The 25,662-nt window shown below is 34.9% G+C and overlaps 1 protein-coding gene across 3 annotated transcripts in view; it reads left to right on the plus strand.

Annotated features, from left to right (window-relative positions):
* The window catches only part of LOC128221872 (atrial natriuretic peptide receptor 1-like), a 355,937-nt gene that overhangs the window by 150,956 nt on the left and 179,319 nt on the right, over window positions 1-25,662 (plus strand). The gene's annotated exons all lie outside the window — the stretch shown is intronic.

The following is a 25,662-nucleotide window of genomic DNA, read 5'->3' on the forward strand; positions in this document are numbered from 1 at the left end:
GGCAAAATATGTTTCAAATACATGTATGAGCTCAATAATACAAATATTCTTTCATTTCTATGCGTTTGTTTCATCAAAATACAACTCTAAAATTAATAATGTGACTCCTTGTTTACTGCAATGGGAATATGCTTAGAGTCTATCTTAAATGAAATGGGCACTGATACAATTAAGCGAGGCTTAGCTCATGCATTATCATGTAAATCGCTCAAAATCATTTTGAATGTGAAACTGTCGTTCTGTTTCACGAAATATACCCATAATCCATGGTTCATAACGCGAACACCGGTCCGGTTACCAACAGTTTTCTTTATATTCAATTTGCTTCGCGTTATCATCATCGTACTTTCATGATTTCATTATTTTATTTTCGTAATTTTTCGTTTTCATCATCGTACTACTATCGAGTTTCGCGTTTCAGATCAACGCATTCACAGGCAGTGGCTCTAGCGGAATTCCGTGTATTTGCTTAAGGCTCTAGTTTCTTTACTGATGGTAGACGTCCGAAATACCTCAAATCGTTGATTAACCATTAGCTAAATTCCTATGGCGTGTTTGAAGACTTAAAACATCTTTCTTGGGTTAAGATATTTCCAAGAGGGATTACAAACTAATCTTAGGTACGGTAGAGACAGATTCGGAATTTTTGGGTGAAATAAGTGAATTCAATACCGGGATCATGATGCTATGAGTTTGTTTGGTGGTCACCAAGCCGGAAAAGTTGGGGTTTTCTGGGTACTCCGGGTGTCCTTACATCACAAGACCACACTCTCGCGTAAAATTGTGACAACAAAAGTGATAAATGTAATGTTGTAAGGACTTCTTTCACAATCGTTTAAAAATATATAAGTTTAAACTAGACTATGATGCTAAAACTGTGTTTGTTTCGTTCGCAGTTACATTTGAAAGGATATAAACTAAATCTACATGTATTAAACTTTCGGATTGTCGTTGTTTGCAAGAGATACTGTATCAGTTGATAGGTTTAATCTTGGATTGGGTGGGCTGTTTCACATAAAAGATATCACACAATAACGCACACAGAGCAAGCAATACTTATATTTCTCCCACCCTAGATATGTAGATCCAAATATTTGATAATGCGGGTAATCCTTTTTTGTTGTCCACGGGCAAAGATAAAAAAGTACCCATATGTAAAAAAAATCAATTAATATGCATTTATAAAATATTTTTTAACTTAGTAAACGTCGAAGTAAAGGCATATACCATGGCCCCTCGTGTAAGATGGATTCATCCCAACCCTCGCTCAAGGTGCTCTGCACAAACACACTACATTCGAGTTTGGATGAACCTATCTTACACTCTTGGCCATGGCAAATACTTATATTCTAACTGTATACAATTAAGAAAACATTTTATATGACAACTTCATTATGATTGAAACTTGGAAATTGGATTTTTATTCAGATACCATTCATTTTCTGCAAAGACAATGATGACAATGAATTGATCTACTTAAACTTGAATGACCTGTACACACAACATTGGTGTGCCAACATGAAACAAGCAAAAACATAAATGTTAAACCACTTTTCAACCAAGAATAATTTTCTTTTGACACGACATAGTTCATGTTCTTTCCTTCCACAACTAGGTGCTTGTGCTTTTCAATTCAAATGCCATCAATTATATATTCTTATTGTACCTTCGAGTGCGATTTCATTAACACGTTCAATTGTTAGCTAAATCGATACATCCATGGTAAAGTATGAGTTTTTCCCTTTAAGTCCCGTTAAATTGTTACATTCCATAGAAACATTTACGGAATAACGGCATATTTCAACTTAAAATATGCCACAAATACGGTGTCCATGCAATAAAGAGTTGTCGGATTTAAATTCATGTATTGCAGCACCATAAAATAAAGGTGAGGTTTGACTTTGGTTACAATCTAATATTTTATACAGAGTAATGTCCCCTTCTCAAAAAAGCTATGCCAAATGTATCCAGACAGTAACTCTTGAAGATGACGGATTTAACGTCATTATGCTACATATGTAAAGCACCATAAAATAATATGTTTCAGTGAAAGGTCGCATTTATTTCACATTGAGAACACGAACTGTAACTATCTCATTGGAGATTACCCCACTTGTTGGATATATATCTTGGTGCTTACTCGATGAAACATGCCGTAATTTAACACTGAAACACTTGTCCTCTATATATTTCAATATTCCTAATACATCAGGTCAATTCAAAGTCAAATTATTGAACAAAAACCCTAAAGAAACGTTAAAAACGTTTAAACTTAATGAATATGCGTGTCACTTGTGTTTTTATTGATCACTTAGTTGATAATATGTTTAAACACTTTTCGCTACGCTTAAACAAGTCTAGTCGAGTAACACTGTCATTTATCTTACAAACGGAATTAATTACTCGTTGTGTGCTACCGTAACGAACCAAATATTACGTTTTGAAATGCAAACGTCTCTAATGGACTCTAAATCAACATCGCAGATGAAATGTCTAAGATGATAGAACGCAGACGTAACATTTTAATATCATGTCCCATGGAACCAGTTTAAAATTAAATATCTGCGCTGCTATGTCTTAAGGAATTAGAATTTATTGCACCAAAACACGTGACATGCACGCTACCTGTCATGGGGGTGATCACTTGTCGCCATCAAATACAAAGAAATAAGGTTAAGGTTCTGTTCTAGTTTATACTATCAAACAAACTTTGAATACTATTAATTTTTTTAACATGATGGAATAATGTGGTGAATAATGTGTGGGACGACCACAGTTGCAAAAGAAGTAACAAATTCCATGTTTAAAATCGCAAGGCTAAGACATAAAACATACTAAATAAGAGAGACATCACCTACACAACAATACACACAAATGATGCTTTTTTTTCAATTGAAGATACTACGTCTGATACATTGCAGCAATTTCCCCAAACTGTTCTACAGGCACAAGGTTTAGACATACCATACACTTAAGGCGTTTGTGTTGATACCAAACTAGTTCCAAGTTTGGTTAAATGAGTGTCGGCGGTTTGAAAAACCTCTTTCGAAAGTTTAGCATGAGATAACACATCCATGGTTTTGTGTTCAGTTTCAACAACATGTGGAGCTTCTGTATGTAGCCATTACTAAAACAATGATACCACAGATGGACATTTGCCCGTTATATCTAAATAGTGTTTCAACACTCGTTTTGAATCACTGTCCAAAGTGTTGTTGTTTTGTTTTAAAAGTGAACTAGTTTTCGGATGGAACTGACAAAGACGCCTCCGTTGGTTTTCAAATTATTTATTTTATTAACTGTAACAACAAATACACAGTTCGTGAAACCAAAACTAGTTGATTAACAACAAAATAGTAAGAGACACATCATCTACACAGCAGCAAAAACAATTCATACGTGTGTCCTAATGTTTTCGTTACTAAATGGACTAGAGCTTAATAACTTGACTAAACTTGACTTAAATACGATAGAAAGCAGACACAAAATTTGAATCAAATACATGTTAAGGAAATCAAAAATCCAATAACAATATTTCATTTTCCCCCAGGGAATTTTGCACAATGAATGTGTACGTAAGACGAGAAGAAAAACACACACATTCACTGTGATAAAATGTTTGCATAAACGTTAAGTTATTGAATGGTTGAAGGAAATCGGCGTCTGTTCTTGTTAGTGGTTATTGCAATGCTCAAGTAAATTTTCGCTAGTTCGTTTACGTTAACCGACAAATTTCCTATTTATTCCCATCCTGTTATATAAACCCGCCAAACATTCGGTATATATTTCCGAAAAGATCTGGTCAGGATAAAGTGAGGTTGACCTTTTAAAGCAATATAATCGGAGCACATCGGCCATTTTTATCAATAACAACCTCGGATGTATGCCGATACATCAGTGGAAGTATTTCTTAATTTCATTTTTTTATTTAAATGTAGTTTTTGGCTTGTATTTGTAGATCTGGGTTTAAATTGATTGCCAGTAAATTGTATTATTGCAAACATAATTAAGATTCCCTAGAGTTAAGTCATTAAGTTTAACTTTTTGATTAAATTACTTCCCGATCTACTTTCAGTGTAGTTAACGTGAACCGATTTCTGACATTGTAAACTGTCCATATACATCCGATGTTGTTTTCGGTAAAAAATGGCCGAAGAGCTCCGAATGACTGCAATGTACATATAGTAGGGGCTAATAATGTTAAGTGGTTAATGTGGTAGATACATTTGACGGTAATGTACATCATGCTCGACATGGGTGATTAAGGCCACATTACTCACTCTGGCTCTGTTATTTTATGGCACTGTACCATTAAGTGTTACAAAAGAATGGCAACAGAGTTTGATTGTTTTTCTGTGTGGCTGTTGAATTAGTGCCATAAGCTTAACCGGATGTGTATTGTTTGTTGTTTTGTTGGCTAGTGTGTTTGTTCATGTGTGTTAGTAAGATCACATGGAGTAAAATATTAATGATTAAAAATTAGCGGAGTGAGCGTTGCATACGAGTCTTTTTTTATTATTAAGATATTACTTCAGGTCGTCTTACTGACTAAGATTACAACATCAATGACACATTGTCAAAGTAAATTCAGTTTCTTCAAAACAATGATATCGCAATGGTGTTTCAACACACGTGTCAGATCTCTGTCCGACATGTTTCTTTTTCAAAGTGAACTGGTTTTCGAATGGAACGAACCGACAAAACCGCCTACGGCGAGGGTTTCGAAAGTTTCCTAAAACCAACGATAAACCTGTTACAAAAAATACACAGTTAATGAAACCGATCTTAAATCAAAAGTAATTGATAACAAGACACATGGACTTCACAAGATGTTAAATAGGTATATTATATAATAAAACAATGAAAACTACAGGTGCAAGCACAAAGTGACGGGCAATGATCTACAAGACAAAATATATTTAACAAATATCACCATGATGTCATAGAAGCGCCTTTTGGCGAATACTTATCATGGTATTGAAACAGATTCTACAATCTGCTAAATGGTGTTTTCCTTTCCATGTTATAAAACAAGAACAAAAAAGCTTTTTTGACCAAAGGCTCTTCTTTCCAAAAACTCATTACTTCCCGAGGACCGGATTCCCGATACCGAGTGAATTAACCTGTTTGAAAATACCCAGGCCCCGGATGTTATCGCCGTTTAACGTGTCTTATATGGCTGTTTTATTACACTCTGTCATGCACTACCGTTGACATATCGGAAACCTGTCTCTCAACGTTCTAATGGATACTGTCTTAAAAAGGAAATAGTGTACCGTCACAAAGATGATTTTATTTACCAACTTAAATATCCTGATTTAAACCAACAGCTTTAAGGACAACTTAAATGCCAGCTTTAGCATGCTTATGTATTTATCAAATGAAGCATTCGCCGAGTTCCCTTGCATGACCCATTTGCACCCGGCAAGGTGTAGCCTTGTAAATATTGTTTACGGTATGCCTGTATGAGACAGCAAATTCTTGCATAAAAGCAGGAATTCCCAATGCTAGAAGCATGCCACTTTTGTATGGTTTATGAAAATCCCATTATGAAATTTCAATAAAGCGCAAATAAATACTCAACTACTGGCTTGGGACCTCTTTTTCGCCCTTACCAATTATTCACCCACCCTGCAAATATCTTCTTTAGCAATTCAATTACGATTGTTTTTCATACAAATGATACGTTGTGTTCATAAATAGGAAAGCTTATATTTCTCTATAAAGAAACAATTTATAACAATATTGAAATTGCACCTTGTTACGACATATTTCTTCCAGCGGGGGAATTATTTTTTTCCGCAATACATAATGGAAAATATTTCACCCCAAAAGTACTCCTTTTAACAAAGCAATTGTAATGTTCAATTTCATAGAAAATAGAAAAAAATAAAATAGTTCGTTGTCAGTCGAGAACTGTTGTTTTTTTTAGATTTTTAATACAATTATAATTTTCTAAAGGGGTCAAATTATTGGAATAGAACATTGCCATTTCAGTGAATTTTACTTAGTATTTTGGTCACGGGAACTCGTTTTTAAAGCATACATTATAAATATTACCATACGGATTCTAAGATCAGAGGCCTTACTTTTTCCCTGTTGTATTGCATTTGAAAATATTCAGTATTTCTCGAGTTATTCAAGAAATTCTCCATTTCCGGTTGAAAAGTGATCCCTTACCTGTATATAATACAATAAATCACAAATGGAAATAAAAACTCGTCATAAACACGATTTTAGAAGAACGTTTTTATCGGGATTGTTTTGCGAGGAGGGAACTAAACTGTTTGAAAACACTCTACCACAGGAGGTTCCCTCCTTTAACATGTTTTAAACTGGTATTTCACTCCCCCGGTGACATCAAGCAATATCGTTGCTATATCGGTAAACTGTTTTAGAGAAGGATATAAGAATTGTTTACCGCGAACTTGAGCGCGGATAAGAGTTGCTTAAGGTTCCACCGTCCATTCGTCATGTTTTCAAGCCATCGGAACACCTCGGCCTTTTTTCAATTTTGTTTTCACGTAAACACTTTTGTTAACATTGCGTACGTTTTCGAATTGGTTTTCTTAGCATAATAATGACTGAGTTAATCTGCGAAGGCCTCATCACAAGTTCGTGTATATTAACGCCTTTTAACGAGATATATCATTAAGCTTGCCGGAGATGACCGAGTTGTTACGATTGGTATTCAAGCGTCCTTGATGTATGTACCTATAACGCTTCCAACTTTCGCAATTACATTTAGTCCCTATCTGTAAGAACACGTTCGCTTTCACATCGATAAAATGTTCGTTAATACCGAGTAAATTAACCTGTTCGACAATACTCGGCCTCAAGATGTTTTCCTCCTTTAACGTGTCTTATATGAGTGTTTTATTACACTCTGCCATGCACCATCGTTGGCATATTGGACCCTGTCTCTCTTGCTTCCTAATGTTTATCTGAAACATGCCTTATTTATCTTAGAATCCTGGATTCGGGTCAGGGTTGTTTATTTATTGTAAGCTCAACTCCTTTTAACTCCGTAATCAAGAAATCCATTGACGCAGAGTATAAAAGGGCACCGAAAAAACGCTTTTCAAGTCCAGCATGATATAATTTCTATTAATTTAGTGATTAAAAACATAAATAAAAGAAATAGTTATCTTTTTGACCAAATTTGTTTGAATTATATATATGAGCTCAATAACAAAAACATTTTATTTAACATTTCCCGTGATTGTGTTTACAAAATACTATGAGCTATGACTTTCTTTTCACTGCAATTGGAAAATGCTGAGAGTCTTTAAAAAACAGTTGTGTTTATAAAATTGCGCAAGGCTAAGCGAACTTTTCATTTCTCTTTTTTAAATTTTAATGCTTTATCATGTTTAATTCATTTCACTTTAATGCCAAAAAACACAAGAAAAGCACACGATTAAGGTAAGCAAAAAAAATTTGGTCTTTATAAATGTTTTTTTTTTATTATTATTATAAGGTCTGTGGCCACAGATTCAACAGTTAAAAAAGCGCCAAAAAGTCCCTATTATGTTTTATCTGTACCTAAATCATACTCATTTGTTATGTTTTGACATTTTTACATGGTGGTACAATCGAGTAAAGGGTTACAGATCAACAAATTCACAGGCGATGGCCCTAACGGAATTCCATCCATTTGCATATAAGGCTCTAGTTTCTGTACTGGTGACAGACATCCGACAGACCCCAAATCGTTGATAAACCATTAGCTAAATTCCAATGGCATGTATGAGGACTTAAAAACATCTTTCTTGGGTTAAGATATTTCCCAGGGGGATTGCAAAATAATCTGAGATATGGAAGAGGCAGATTCGGAATTTTTGGGTGAAATAAGTGAATTCAATACCGGGATCATGATGCTATGAGTTTGTTTGGTGGTCACCAAGCCGGAAAAGTTGGGGTTCTCTGGGTACTCCGGGTGTCCTTACATCCCAAGACCACACTCTCGCGTAAAATCGTGCCAATGAGAGTGGTTAATATAATGTTGTAATAACTTGTTTCACAATCGTCGTTAAATAAATAAGTTTAAACTAAACTATGATGCTAAAACTGTGTTTGTTTCAATCGCAGTTACATTTGAAAGGATATAAACTAAATCTACATGTATTTAACTTTAAGGACTTTCGTTGTTTGCAAGAGATAATGTATCTGTTGATAAGTTTAATACCTTGGAAATTATGGGCTGTTTCACATAAAAAATATCAAACAGCACAGAGCAAGCAATACTTGTAAACCTCCCACCCTAGATAAGTAGATCCAAATATTTGACCGTGCGGGTAATCCTTATTTTTTTCCCACGGACTTAGACAAAGTACCCGTATGTAAGAAATTAACAATTAAAATGTATTTTTACTATATTTTCTTTAACTGAGGTTGGGAGAAAAGGCATACACCATGGCCGCTCGTGTAATATAGGCTCAAACCATTCCTCTCGCAGGGCGTTCTGCGGAAAGTCTGTAAACCTACTTTCCGCAAAACACCTTAAGCTCAGATTGGGATAAACCCGCTCTTACAATCTGGGCCATAGCAGATACTTATAATCTAAATGTATACAATTCAAAAAACATTTTATATAGCAATTCCATTATGATTGAAACTTGGTAATTGGATTTCTATTCAAATGTCATCCATTGTCTGCAAAGGCAATGGTGACAATGAATTGATCTACTTAAACTTGAATGACCTGTACACACAACACTGGCGTGCAAACATGAAACAAGCAAAAATATAAATGTTAAACCACTTTTCACAGGAATAATTCTCTTTTGACACGACATAGTTCAGGGCCTACCTTCGACAACACGATGCTTGTGCTCTCAATTTAAATGCCATCCAGTTTATTTCATCTTCTCGTACCTCCGAGTGCGATTACATTCACATATTCAATTGGTTTCTGTCATCGATAAATCCTTGGAAAAATGTGAGTGTGAAGTCACGTGAACCGGTTACGCTCCATCTTTACAATTTTGTCACTGACCGATGGAAGGCATTTGAAGTATCTTAAAGCTGCACTCTCACAGATTTGACATCTCTTTGAATTGTTCTCTCAGAATCAGCTGATTTAACATCAATGCCTTCAATTCAGTCATGTTAGACAACTCACAAAAGATCACATCTCAATTGATTGGAAAACTGTATTTTTTCTTAAAGCGTTAGTAACGCTCTTAGCCATAAAATATCAGTTTTCGAACGTAAATATTAAAACCTGCGATCTGATCTTTTTTCAGTAATCTTATATCACTGGTTGTTTGATAGTTACGCATAAACAGGCTCATTCCAAGACAACAACAAAACTAAAATGTCAAAAAGGTTAATCTGTGTGAAAGCAGCTTTGAGCCAGATGTATTTGTGTCATAATTCTAGACTAATAAAATTGTTTCCTTTCCAGTAGTGTTTCTTTATTTTCATAACGTTTTACGTTTCCTACAGCATTGTAATATAACTCAATTAAAGACATCACAGGAACTTCTGTTCATGTGTCAACTTTCGCCTGATTAGACAAAATAATGAGATTTTTAATGAGATCAGATTACTTTCTGCTGTTGTATTTATTTCACACAAAGTGAATGATTTCATTAGAATTTAATCTAAATGAAATTTAACTAAGGAATATCATTGCTGGAAATCGGACTCTTCCTGAAGTATTCCCATGAGCCATTTCCGGTTATAATACATGTAGAAACGATCTGCTTTAAATTAAAATTAAATGTAAATTCACCTGTTTCACTGCTTAAGAAAAACATTTAAATTTAATCCCGTCCCTGAATTCATTACCTAATCTTTAGTTTGCTTCAAGTTTTTGAGGTTTCAAGAATGATTTCTCTGTTAGAATACATGTAGAAAAGTTCTGCTTTGAGTTAATATTAAAAGTAAATTAATCCGTTCCACTGCTTTAAAATACGTTTTATTTTGATCCCGTCCCTGAAGGGGCTACCAAATCTGCACATTGCTACAACTTTAAGTAGTTTCAAGAGTGATTTTAGACACTTAAGATTTGTAGCACAGTATCACATTTTTGTAGTCTTTAATATTATCTTGCATTTCAAATAAAGATCGGTTTTGCAAAAAGAAATGGATTCAATAACGACCAAATAGCTACATGATTCATTTACTGCATATATATAATGTGAAGAAAATGTATGTTCGAAGTGCAAATATGAATGTTCAGTCGAAATCCGTTTGCTCGAACTCGCTTGGCTCGATTTCCTCTTTGGCTCGAACGGGATGTGTGTAAAGGATCGATTCTTTTCTACTGAATATAAGCATTCCCTTTTGGCTCGAAATTGGCATGGAATTTACACGACGTCGACGTTTGTCACGTTATCTGTCCGTTTTGTGTTATTGTTTGTTCGTATATGCATATTCAAAGCATAAGTTTTGTTTTGTACGATTCCGTTTTCCGTACTACGCTACTTTCTTCATAACTTCCATTTCACGTGAGCCAAAATAGGGTTTTGGGACTTATAGCGTTTTCACAGGCAATGCGATTGCAAATTTTTGCAATGCTTTTTATCAGCGTAATAATAAGCAAATGCGCAAATTCCGGATCTGTATGATTTGCCTTTTTGCTTGTGTGCAATTATTTGTCCATTTTTGCGTTGGTCTGGTGTCTGTTTGTGCTGCATTGTCTCTTTTCTTGTGTTTGAGACATTTCCAATTCTTTCTCCGAATCCAACAGGGGATTTGTTGTTAATTTAAATGTTGAAATTAAAGTTATTTATGCAGCGAACAGCAGTTAAACTGATTACCAGTTGGAATAACCATCTCTTCTCCTTCTTTGTCTGGCTTAGTAGGGACAAATTATGTTTGACAAATCTGAATCCTACAAATGTAAACATTTGTCACGGGGGAAGACAGTTCAATTAAGATGTACTTTTTGTGATATGATCAGGAGAAACATATTATTCTGGATCAAAGACACCTTACAGAACTGACTCCCCAGACATGCATTGATTTTTTATTTATTTCATGATTGAAGCTGCACTCTCAAACATTTTGTTTGTTTTGGAATGAGCAAATTATTTCGTAAATATTTGAAAACCAGTAATATATATATAACACTGCTGACAAAAGATCAGATCGCAGTTTTCATCTTTCCGTTCGAAATTGAATGATTTATGGTAAAAATAGCGAGAGTATGGAAAATATCATTACTGATAACAAGAGTGTAACCGTTTATTTAAAAGCTGAGAATGCACAAATAGTAAATTATTGGTGAGTGCTTAAACATTTAAACTTATCAATTGTCGTCTCATAAGATAGAAAAACAGTATTTTCTGTACCTTTCATTTAAAATAGACACGGTATCCTTCATAAGAACCATTGTCGGTGATATTTATTCATCCTTTTCGGTAAATTAACACAATTTTTATTGTGGTACATCTTATTTGGAAGTAAGAGTGCATCTTTAAGTGGGTGCTTAAACAAACTGCTTCCAAACTACACGATTTGATCTCGTTATGTATACCACACATTTACGTCCCTATACAAGTCTTGTTTCGAAGCCTCTCTTATACATGTTCAGGTAGCGATAACTCGTAAACATACGTGTACAAGTACATGTATCATGTTTCTATTTGAGTTCGTACTGTAATGTATCCTTCCCTAGGCGACATATAATCTAACTGACAAGAAGTTTGATTTAAGATGATACACAAGGTTCTTCGGGGGAAAAGGGAGTTTGAAGAGCAAAGTCTCTGAACTAAATAGTTGTATAGGAGCTAGAAGGTACTAATTAACAGTCGTTATTTGCCCCCAGAGTTTCGGCAGTCACATTCATTAATGTTTAGTTAACAGTCGTTATTTGCCCCCAGGGTTTCGGCAGTCACATTCATTAATGTTTAGTTAACAGTCGTTATTTGCCCCCAGAGTTTCGGCAGTCACATTCATTAATGTTTAGTTAACAGTCGTTATTTGCTAGACTGTCGTTATATTTCGGATAAATCACACCTTTATTTTAATGTACATTTTTTACACATGTTTAGTTTGTTTTTCAAATTCACAGCTTGTTTTAACTTTAAAAAGTACATCATTATGAAAGTGTTTAATTTCCCATTACATCTAAGGTATGAAAAAAAGCTAAAATCCATTGACAGAAATTGTTACTGGAACAGGATTACCGCCCCTTATTATTAATAGAGACTGAAGTTAATTAACAGTCGTTATTTGTCAGAATTTTGACAGTTTTCGTATTTATCACACCAAAGTTTGTGTAATGGTCATTTTCAGTGCGAAGACTACAAACAAATTAGTTTGTTTTTCAACCGCCACTATTCGTAGGTAATTCAACATGTACAGCATTTTTAAAGTTTGGGTTACATCACGATTATGAAAATAGCAATCCTATTTGTTTAAACCTTTAAAGTCCATTGAGAGTGACTGTGAAGTGCGACTAGATTACCGCCCCTAATTACCTTAAAGAGACGGAAGTTAAGGACACCATTTCCTTGTAGACATCACCCCAAATGTTCCTCAAAAGTAATAGAGGAATATTGTTAAATCAGGAAATGTGGCGGTTTAAAAGCTTTTTACTGGACTTAAATGGCTTCATTTGGCCCTCGTGTCGTTACGATAAGTGTTTAAGCTGTTGTGCTTTTCCTCGTGTTTCCCCATTCTTCAATGTCCATGTGTTTCAGGATTCTTTTCTTAAAAAAACAAAACAAACACATGACACAGAAGACGTCAAATAAAAGTACGTTTTACAGATGACATCGAGAAGACGTGATAACTTAACGTATTACAGAACACTTTAATAATAACGTAACGTCATACAAAAGACGTAAAACAGCTTACAGAAGACATCAAGTAAAACGTAACGTCATACAACAGACGTCAAATAAAACCAAATGTCTTACTGTGGCCGTATTCAATAAGCATCTTAGTGAATATTTTTAACTTAGTGAGAATTTCATAATTTTTGACATCAGTTATTTAAAATACCCACTATTTTTTATCAGATTTATTCATATGCATACATTGTTTAGACCATTTTCTTGTTTATTTTCATATTTCAGGTGTCCAAACATTGTTTGTTTACTTGGAATTCAAATTAGAAAAAAAGGCAATGTTTCACTAAGTTGAAAATTATTACTTAGATGCTTATTAAATACGACCCCTGGACGTGAAGTAGAACGGAACGTCATAAAGCAGACGTCAAATAAAACAAAACGTCTTACATAAGACGTCATATAAAACAAACGTTATCTTAGAAGACGTCAAGTAAAACAAAACGTCTTACATAAGACTTCATATAAAACGAACGTTATCTTAGAAGACGTCAAGTAAAACATAAGGTCTTTCAGAAAATATCAAGTAGAACGTTATGTCTTACTGAGGAAGTCGAATAGAACGAAATGTTTTACATAAAACAAAGACTTTATTCCTGATGTTGTACTCTATGTGTTTTCGTTTTGTTGTTTCAATACATCTCTTTTCGGTTTAATTAACTTTAATGAACCTTCTCCTAGATTGAAATCTTAGGCATGTTATTGCATTAATCTGGTGTTCATTGCGTTTTCATGATCCTGTTCGTGACACGTGTCTTGTTTCGGTCTGCTTTCAATGTCTGCCTGACCTTAGTGACAGTCAAAGTATATATTTTTCTCTCGAAATAATGTTGCTTCCAATGTCTACAGTTGTTTGTGTATAATTAAAACGTTGGACCTGCTAGTAACGTACGTAGCAATATATGTGATACAATAAAACTACATTGACAAGCCCATTCGGAAAACCTCGGCCATTTTCCATCGAAAACAACCTCGGACGTATACCGGTACATTAGTAGAAGTAGTTCGTACAATTTTTAATTATATCATTAATTAAAATTAGTGTTTTAGAGTTGTATTTATTGATCTAAGTTTAAATTGATTTCCAGTGAAGTGTATTATTGCAAATATAATTAAGATTTCCAAGAGTTAAGACATAAAGTTTAACTGACCAATGAAATTACTACGCGATCTACTTGCTGCGGACTTAAACGTACCTCTTTTTGAGAATGTAAACCGTCCAAATACATCCGAGGTTGTTTTCGATAAAATGGCCGAGGAGCTCCGACTGGACGCAATACAGTTCATCCGATGCAATTAAGTTAATTATTCTAACATTCCTTACTTTAAAAATAATGCACTGAAAGTTAATAAAGGAGGAATAACCGGAAGTATTAATGAATTGTAGCTTTCTGTGTGGTATTTGTATAACTCAGTTTACATAGAATGCCAGTGAAGTGTTTTATTGCATAACTAATAAAGATTCCCAAGATTAATGTCATTGATTAAAACTCCTAAATTAAAATTACTGCGCGATCTACTCGCAGCATAGTTATGTGAAAACATTTCTGACAGCGTAAATCATCCATATACCCCAAGGTCGTTTTCAATGGAAAATGGCCGAGGAGTTCCGAATGCGACAAGCCTAGTAGCAAGAATTTAGAACTTAATCTCTTGAATACTAGTAAAACCTACATTGGCCATTTAATGCGGCACAAATAGCTCAAACTGCCTTTCTTAGTTTCTAATACGACTAAAGTATTTTAGTGTTATCTGTGTGTGCGTGCGTGCGTGCGTGCGTGCGTGCGTGCGTGCGTGCGTGTGTGTGTTTATGAAACTAGGCCCATATTTGTTTATGTGTGCGACCCACCGGCATTCAATTATCAGAAGCAATATTATGAGTCAGCAAACAGTCCTCTGGACGTATAATCCTCCCTTATCGTATATTAAGCGCTCCAGACGGAGAATTAACAGCGGAATAAGAGGTATTTTGTTGATATTCAGATTTCCCCGGTCCAATAAAGACGTTATTCAAATATAGGCTAAGTTACATCACGGCGACGGATTAAGCTCATTTGAATGACCCGTTTTGTATTTTCAGTACTGTGGTGTCATAGCAAAAAAATAATCCTTGTTATTATTCCACAACCATTTTGATTAAATAGAGCGATAACTAGTATATTAGTCCGACACCACGACGACATATTAAGTTCATTTGAATGACCCGTTTCGAATTTTCGATTCTGTTGTGTCATAGAAAAAAAAATATTATTAAAACTGTTAATACAGCACTATTATTGCTATATAATATCAACCGTTATTGATTTTAATCAAGTGAAGTTGTAGATATAACCAGTGGCTGGCCAGTTAGTTATGAGTTTATACAATCTATTGTTAACCACTAAACACATAAAGAGTATAAGTACAATGTATACACGTACATAGAATATATGGTTTTGCGACAGCATTTATTTTTGTAAAAACATGCCATCAATCTTTGACCATTACATGGTATACTTTTTTTCTTCTTTTTTCACATTGAGTACACATAAACATATTTATGATCATCTTTTAAAAAATATAACATTTCTATGCTTTTTCTATCAGCATGCTTAAGCAAAAACACACAAAAACGCTCACACAGACGCCCACACACCCATCCATACACATACTCGCACGCACGCACACACGCACGTATGCACGCACACATGCACGCACGTACGCACGTAGGCACGCACGCACGCATGCACACACGCACACACATACAGAACAGAACAGAACAGACAGTTTATTAGACTTATACAATAGTATATCGTCTTAATACATAATAGTATACACAAATCAATGTCACGTGTCTAAACATTATAATTTTCAAAAGAAATACACATACACACACACACATGCACACGCATACGTGCTCACACACACATACACACATCTACAGCAAAACGTAGTGTATTTACTGCAAGTATATACACTATTTCAGCTGCCTTACCAGTGAAGCACGGGACAAGATAATTGAATTCCGAATGCATGACATTATCCGATGTTGTTTTAATTATCTTGGGACAGCTTGATAGATTCGGCGGAAAACAACTTGCCCTATTGCATTCTTCCGCCGAGTTAGCAAATGGAATAATTGACATCAGTCCGTTCCGATAATGCGTTAAAGTTGGGGTTTTTTTACATTTAATCAGTTATGTCTGTATTATTTAATGTTTCTCAAACCCTTGATTCAGTTTTTCGACTCTTTTATGTATTCTTTTTTATGTAATTTTGACGAACTATGTTATTTTGGTTCATTTTTATTAATATTTAGATTCGTAAACTTTGAACTCAGATATAATTGTAGCTGTCATATGACCTTACTTAGACATTATTTTTGTATTTTACGAGGTCTGATTGACTGAGATGGGAAAGTCCCAATCAAAATGGCTTTTAATTGATATTCTATTTTTAAACTGAGGTCTTTATTTCAAAAAAATTTTTGCTCTATGATGCGAGAAACGGTTTGAAAAAAATATTTCTGCTTATTTTCAATACCATTATTCTTTAAAAAACATAAATTCTATTAAGCTACTTAACAGCAAGTTGAAACACACAATAGAAAAAATGTACAAAACAAATCATTAAAGCTGCACTCTCACAAATTTGCCGTTTTGACAACTTTTTTTATTGTTTGACTTGGAATTTATTTTTTGCGTAAATCTTAGCTAACCAGTGATAAAAGACGGCTCTCGAAAGATCAGATCGCAGATTTTTATATTTCCATTCAAAAAATAATGTTTTATGCCTAAAGGCGTTACTAACGGTTTAAGAAAAGTGCATAAAATATCAAATTTTGAATTTGAATATAAAAATCTGCGATCTGAGTTTTTGTTAGCAATCTTATATCTCTGGTTTCCATGCATTTTCCCTAAAATTGCCTCTTTCAAGACAAAAATAAATTGTCAAAAGTTTTCATCTGTGAGAGTGCAGCTTTAAAACTGTTTATTTCAACAATCAATATCGTCTCCCCTCCGAAGTTCAGTGATAGTTTTACAATGGCTATTAACTAGTACAGTAATTTTAAAGATACTTTATATATTTCAGTAACTAGTTAACATTTAAATAGGTAAAACATATAAACAAATACCCGGAAGTGTAGGATTACCCCCCTTTGTAGTATTACTGCCCTTTGTGGTTATAATAATAACATTGTTTTTAGTACGGTTTATGTTTATATATTTATTTTAATATTTGCCGGATATATTCTTATTTTGAATATTGCAAAGGAATTTTAGAAGTAAGTTATTACTATATAATGTTATGAATATCAAAAGCTGTATGCGCCAGTCTGGTTAGCATTGGCACTGATGGACAAACTGGACATTCTCAGTCTATTTAGCTAAAATGACTAACTATTTTTATATTGCCAGCTCCAATGAAAATGGAGCTGGCTAACATAGTAAAGACTCGTCTACGTACCAATAAATATGAAATGTACACGTACGAGAAGATATGGACGTAAAAGTATACGTAAAAATACACACACACGTACACTTAAAGATGCACTCTTACTCCCAAATCAGATTTACAACAATTAATAATATTGTTTTTAATATTCCAAAAAGATGAATAAATGTAAAAAAAACAACAATGGTTTCTTATGAAGGATATCGAGTTTAATTTGAAAGAAATGAGCATTAAACACAGTATTTCTACCTTATAAGACGATAGTAGACCACAGTAAATCTTTTAGCATTCACCAATCATTTAATATTTTTGCACTTTCTGCTATTAAATTAACGGTTACATTCTTGTTATCAGTAGTTAATATTTTCCATAACTGCATTTATTAGTAAGTAGTTTAAGGTTTTTCAGGCAAAATTTATGTTTGTTATACAAGTTTATGTATTGGATTTGAATGAGAGTTTCACTTTTAATATACAGATATACGTTCATGTACAATAGAACGTAAAAGACATTTACAAGAACGAGTATATATACATGCACACGTTAACGTAAAAATACACATGCACGTCGAGGGGTGAAAGCGGAAAGGTTCTATCTTCTTCTTTATTTAATGTCACTTAGAACCTTTTTGCATTCACCCTTCGACGTGTTAGTACATATTCAGGTACAAGTATACATACATATATACACACACGTAAATTACCTGTACACATACACGTAAAGTACCTGTACACACACACGTAAAGTACCTGTACACACACACGTAAATTACCTGTACACATACACGTAAAGTACCTGTACACACACACACGTAAAGTACCTGTACACATACACGTAAATTACCTGTACACATACACGTAAAGTACCTGTACACATACACGTAAAGTACCTGTACACATACACGTAAAGTACCTGTACACATTCACGTAAAGTACCTGTACACACACACGTAAAGTACCTGTACACACACACGTAAAGTACCTGTACACACACACGTAAAGTACCTGTACACACACACGTAAAGTACCTGTACACACACACGTAAAGTACCTGTACACACACACGTAAAGTACCTGTACACACACACGTAAAGTACCTGTACACATACACGTAAAGTACCTGTACACACACACGTAAAGTACCTGTACACATACACGTAAAGTACCTGTACACTTACACGTAAAGTACCTGTACACATACACGTAAAGTACCTGTACACATACACGTAAAGTACTTGTACACACACACGTAAAGTACCTGTACACACACACGTAAAGTACCTGTACACACACACGTAAAGTACCTGTACACACACACGTAAAGTACCTGTACACATACACGTAAAGTACCTGTACACACACACGTAAAGTACCTGTACACATACACGTAAAGTACCTGTACACACACACGTAAAGTACCTGTACACACACACGTAAAGTACCTGTACACACACACGTAAAGTACCTGTACACACACACGTAAAGTACCTGTACACACACACGTAAAGTACCTGTACACACACACGTAAAGTACCTGTACACATACACGTAAAGTACCTGTACACTTACACGTAAAGTACCTGTACACATACACGTAAAGTACCTGTACACATACACGTAAAGTACTTGTACACACACACGTAAAGTACCTGTACACACACACGTAAAGTACCTGTACACACACACGTAAAGTACCTGTACACACACACGTAAAGTACCTGTACACATACACGTAAAGTACCTGTACACACACACGTAAAGTACCTGTACACATACACGTAAAGTACCTGTACACATACACGTAAAGTACCTGTACACACACACGTAAAGTACCTGTACACACACACGTAAAGTACCTGTACACACACACGTAAAGTACCTGTACACACACACGTAAAGTACCTGTACACACACACGTAAAGTACCTGTACACACACACGTAAAGTACCTGTACACACACACGTAAAGTACCTGTACACATACACGTAAAGTACCTGTACACACACACGTAAAGTACCTGTACACATACACGTAAAAGACACATGCACGGACAATGTGTACAGTTGTTTGTGTATAATTAAAACATTGGACCTGCTAGTAACGTACGTAGCAATATATGTGATACAATAAAACTACAGTAACAAGCCCAGTCGGAAAACCTCGGCCATTTTCCATCGAAAAGGCGAAACAAAATGATGTAAGAGTTTCCCTTTTTTCCCGGAAAGTACAAACGTTACATAGAAACATTAAGTACCCACGTGCACAGCATTATCTTATTATGTAAAACTCTCATGAAATACTGTACTTTCTTTCTGATAAAAGTTCTCTTAAATATCCATTCCTCTGACAATTGAAAAGGTCCAGTGACAGAACAAGATTGAGACGGCCGTTTGGTTGGATATCTTGATTTATGTCAGAGCTTACATTTATCATTGGATATCCTCAATAATTCATCTTACTTCTGTCGTCTGTCCATCTCTGGAATTTTGCCACAAGCGTCAAGCAGAGTGTACTTCTCACTGAGGAACAGTTTAAAAGCATTAGTTTCAGGATTAGGAATCACGTGACTTCAAAGGGTTTCTCAGATGTGTCGAGATTTGTCAGTATTTTAAAGCTGCACTGTCACAGATTGAACGTTATGACCTTTTTTGTCTTGGAACGAGCTAAATATGCGAATATGAATGTAAATCCAGCCATATAAAACTGCTGACAAAAAATAATCGCATATTTTTATATTTAAGTTCAAAAAATGATGCTTTATGCATTTTACGTAAACCGTTAGTCACGCCTTTAGCCATAAAACGTTAATTTTCGATCTGATCTTTTGTAAGCAGTCTTGGTCTGCAGATATTAACAGAAATATCTGCTCATTCCAAGACAAAAAATAATGAAAAATGTAAAAACGGTAAATCTGTGAGAGTGCAGCTTTATGCTGCAATCCTTTGGCCATATTTCAACTAGACGGAATTTAAAATGGCAGTTTTGGTTCTATGTTTCCAATTATTCTATAATGTCATCATGGACTGAGTTATTTGAAAAGTTTAAGAAACTCTAAACTCTATAGCGACATGTTTCGACGCCAAAGCCCGCAATAACATATACAAGATTGTCACGGACAGGGATCTGATTTCGAAATCCTGACATCTGCCAGACGACAAAAATGAAGTCCAAAATGGTTCATGATGTAAAGTTGAAGTCATTAATATTGTCTGGACAGTTTGATGGCCTCACGTCAATGTATCCGGGACAATCACTTATGCTGTCTAATGTGAATGAATGTTGTTGTCTGGTGATATTCGCTTGAAGATAAACACTCGAACCCCGTTGGCTCGAACAACAAGACACCGGCGGAAATACTTCGAGCCTCGGAAAAATCGAGCCAAGCAGGAATGTTTACTTTCGGTATATATATATCGGTTATCTACATCTAGTTCGAGCCAATGAGAAATTCGAGCCATGCGAATTCGAGCTAACGGGATTTTAAATTTTAAATGTCGCCATTTTTTCATCCTCCTTTTTCAACTCAATTTTAAATCAGAAATGATCGCTACATAGTTCGGTTACTGATTGGTTTATGTTGGTTTGATGATTGGCATAGATCAATATTGGATTGAAACTACAGGGACAAACTCAATTTAAACTGCAGGGACGAGCCAAATTTAAACTGCAGGGACGAGCCCATTTTAAACTGCAGGGACGAGCCCAATTTAAACTGCAAGGACGAGCCCAATTTAAACTGCAGGGACGAGTCCAATTTAAACTACAGAGACGAGCCCAATTTAAACTGCAGGGACGAGTCCAATTTAAACTGCAAGGACGAGCCCAATTGAAACTGCAAGGACGAGCCCATTTTAAACTGCAGGGACGAGTCCAATTTAAACTGCAGGGACGAGCCCAATTTGAACTGCAGTGACTGAGCCCAATTTAAACTTCAGGGACGAGCCCAATTTAAACCGCAGGGACGGGCCCAATTTAAACTGCAGTGACTGAGCCCAATTTAAACTGCAGGGACGAGTCCAATTTAAACTGCAGGGTCGATCCCATTTTAAACTGCAGGGACGAGCCCATTTTAAACTGAAGGGACGAGCCCATTTTAAACTGCAGGGATGAGCCCATTTTAAACTGCAGGGACGAGCCCAATTTAAACTGCAGGATCGAGCCCAATTTAAACTTCAGGGACGAGTCCGACAACCGAGATTTTAAAATACATAGATCAGTTTGCATTAAATAGTTTGTACTGAATCAATCAGAGTCTATTCTGAAATGCTTATTCTTGTTTAAATTCCGAAATCTCTGATCCATTTCGAGTATTTTTACTGTCAGACTTCTCGTTCGCGAGGCAGGTCACGTTCAATTTTGTCTAGTTATTGTGTGAAAAGTGTCTATGTAAATTATCTTAAAACAGCTTTAAAGCTGCACTCTCACAGATTGACAGTTTGTACTCTTTAATTGGTCTCAGAATCAGTTGGTTTTACAATCAATGCCTTTGAGTCAGTATTTTACGATAACTCACTCTAAAACATATCTCAACTGTTTGGGAAACTGCCGAAAACTCATCCTTCTAAAATACTTTTAACTCTTTTTGCCATAATACATCAATTTTCGAACCTGATAATGAAACTTGCTCGTTTATCAGCAGTCTTATATCACTGGTTTCCAGACAAATTCGCAAAAAATCCAAGACAAGAAATAAATTGTCAAAACAATTAATTTTTGAGAGTGCGGCTTTAAACATGAGGAGCTGGTTCTGACAAAACCTGTTCGCAGAACATTAAAATGGAAATGAAATTAAATTTAATGTCTAGACAATTCAATCTTTTTCGGATCTTTCGTCGGAACTTCAGCCAACTGATTTTGACACCACTATTTCATTGTCATCATTTATCTTCTTTTTTCCATTTAATTCTTTAATGGTTCATGAATTTCTCAAGATCGTCGAACACACACACACAATCACTCAGTCTAAAATTGTCTTGAACCAGTTCAAGGTTTTAAATTGCAAGAAACGTTTGTTTCATAATTTAATTGATTGATTTGTTAATGTTGCTTAGTATTCACATTATTTCAAAACTTTTTTCTCTTTGTGAGAAATTCCCTTGGTTATGAATGTTTTCTTCCTTACAAGTGGTTTTCCGAGTAAAATGTGGAATTGAACTATCGCTTTGTTTTTAATATCAAGTTTAAAGGGACACTCTTATTCAAAATCAATGCATACACATGTATAACAAATATTAATTTTGACTAATAAACCTTTAACAACTTACTAAATAATACATTTATGGAAAATATTAATTACTGATAACAAAATTGTAACAGTGTAATTAATAGCAGAAAACGAAAAAAATATTAAATGATTGGTGAATGCTAAAATATTAACTGTGATTTACTGTAGTCTCATAAGGCAGAAATACAGTGTTTAATGCTCATTTCTGTCAGAAACTAGAAACTCCTGTTTTATTGACTGTTCCTGAATGCGGTTTCCCCAACATTAATTTATACGTTTTGATGCATATATTATATATGTGGTCTGAATTGTTTTGAACGTTGTAGAGTATGCTTAACTTTGGAATTCTGCAATTAAACAGAGTCTTTGCTAAAAGCGCTCAAAACCACATTTTAGCCTAAAATAATATGATTATTGGAACTACTTTTTGCGCATTTTTACATGCCATAGTAACTTATGTGTTAATCTGATATCGTCACTGTTTAAACAGACCAATGGAATGCATCATCTTAATATTTCAAACAGACCAATGGAATGCATCATCTTAATATTTCAAACAGACCAATGGAATGCATCATCTACATATTACAAACAGACCAATGAAATGCATCATCTACATATTACAAACAGACCAATGCAATGCATCCTCTACATATTACAAACAGACCAATGAAATGCATCATCTACATATTACAAACAGACCAATGGAATGCATCATCTACATATTACAAACAGACCAATGAAATGCATCATCTACATATTACAAACAGACCAATGAAATGCATCCTCTACATGTTTCAAACAGACCAATGAAATGCATCCTCTACATATTTCAAACAGACCAATGAAATGCGTCATCTTCATATTTCAAACAAACCAATGAAATACATCATCTTCATATTTCAAACAGACCAATTAAATACAGCATCTACGTATATTAAACAGACCAATGAAATACATCATCTTCATATTTCAAACAGACCAATAAAATACAGCATCTACATATTTCAAACAGACCAATGGAATACAGCATCTACATATTTCAAACAGACCAATGAAATACAGTATCTACATATTTCAAACAGACCAATGAAATACAGTATCTACATATTTCAAACAGACCAATGATATACATCATCTTCATATTTCAAACAGACCAACGAAATACAGCATTTACATATTTCAAACAGACTTATGAAAACCATTACCTTCATATTTCAAACAGATCAATGAAATGCATCATCTACATATTTCAAACAGACCAATGAAATGCATCATCTACATATTTTAACTCTCTTTGAGCAAGAAGTACAAGTGTACTGTACCAAAAATAAGAAATCACTCAGGGTAATTAATCAAACTTTTGATGCTTACAATTTAGCAGTATTGAATCATTTGATCCCAGCTAAACCAACAGATATACTTTATCTGCATATTCCAAGCCTTTGCTGCAAGTAATTCCGCTCTGTCTGACAAGCCAATTGATAGGCAAGATGCATGACGGACTTCAGGGGCGTAACTAGGCCAAAAATATTTGTAGGCCCGATGGTTCTAGGTAAGTTCGGGGATACCCACCCCGAAGCTAAATAGTACGATTTGGACGCATTCCAAAAGTAAAAAAGGCACAATTATATCCATTTTATATGCACATTACACAAACTTAAATATATATTTAATGCTTACAAAACAATCAAGCAATACACCCAGCACATAGTTTAAATAAACACCAAACTTGCTTTTGTTATAATAACGTTATATACAACGCTTGAGTTGTGATTAGATTTTTATTGAATTTTGGGGTTGTTTAAATGTTATTAGTTTTGAAAAAAAAGTCGTAGGCCAACCCTACAAGGCCTATATGTAGCTACGCCACTGGACTTGTGTCTTGTTATACTTGTCACTGGACAGATTGATTGATGCCATTCTTGACGATATACTGGCGGCTAGACCACTTCCAGAATACAATTGCTTGGACATATTCAGAATAGTGGTATTCTGTCCACTTCGATAAAATTCCTCCAACGTTCGATCGTTGTATATTTTGCTTAAAAACATTCTCTGCCTATCTCTTTAGCTTAGTCCACTTTCAACGTGTAATGGTACTATTTACTACAACATACGATTGTTTTACATCTATCATTTTTAACCACATTATTACCAGTTCAGATATCATATCAATATCGGCCAATTTGCTTAGGGCCATTTACAAATACAGTCGAACCCCGTTGGCTCAAACTCGCTTGGCTCGAATTCCTCGATGGCTCGAACTAGATGTACAGGACCGATTTCTTTATACTGAAGTAAAGGTTAACAATCCCGCTTGGCTCGAATTTTATAAGGCTCGAGGTACTTTCGCAAGTCCCTGGGATTTCGAGCCAATGGGGTTCGGCTGTACATACTAGTGATATACCATGGCGAGAGGTAAGGATTTACATGACAAGCAATGAACAGACATGTGTATTACAAAAACTTTTTTTTATTTTACAAAACCTCGCAGCATTTGCATCCGAATAAGGATCCTGAATGAGTGACAAAATCGTGACATCGTATAAGATTAGAATGGTTTTTCCCTATTATGACAATATTATTTTTTTAGTGCATTTATCACATAAAAATGCAATGTGGGTCAGTCCCAAATCAATTTAAGCGGTAGTAAATGTACAGCTGATGCATTTCTAGTTATGGGGTTGTATTTAAAATCCAACTTACGTCAATCTTATGGTCATGCATTATTGACTTCATTTACTTTATTGGTCAGTTATTAATTACAAGTAATCCGATTAGCTACATCGTTCTTAGATCCATTTAAGACAAATATTGAATACCAGTCCAGTCGTATCTTTTAGGGTATATAAAGTATAATTTTGGATTTTGCCAAGAATACAAAAAATAAGGCATTAAATCGCCCACCTAACCACTGTGATCTGACCTGTGTCTAATGGTACAAATGTTTCCTAGTGAGCAAAGCTCTTAATTGTTTTGTACGAAGCCAGAATGCCCTAGAAGTGTTCGATTAATGTATTCATCCGCTAAGAGAGGTTTTATGTCACTCTTGAAATTCATTCTCTGCATAGTTGGAGTATTAAAGTCATGATCTTGAAAGGCAAGCGTTCAGACAAGAACAGTTTGACAGCCAGATTGAGGGCAATGTTCATCATGTAGGAGCGGAAAAAGGTTTCTGTGGCATGCTGTTATGACA

The sequence above is a fragment of the Mya arenaria genome, chromosome 16 (assembly GCF_026914265.1).
Source record: "Mya arenaria isolate MELC-2E11 chromosome 16, ASM2691426v1".
Classification (NCBI taxonomy): domain Eukaryota; kingdom Metazoa; phylum Mollusca; class Bivalvia; order Myida; family Myidae; genus Mya; species Mya arenaria.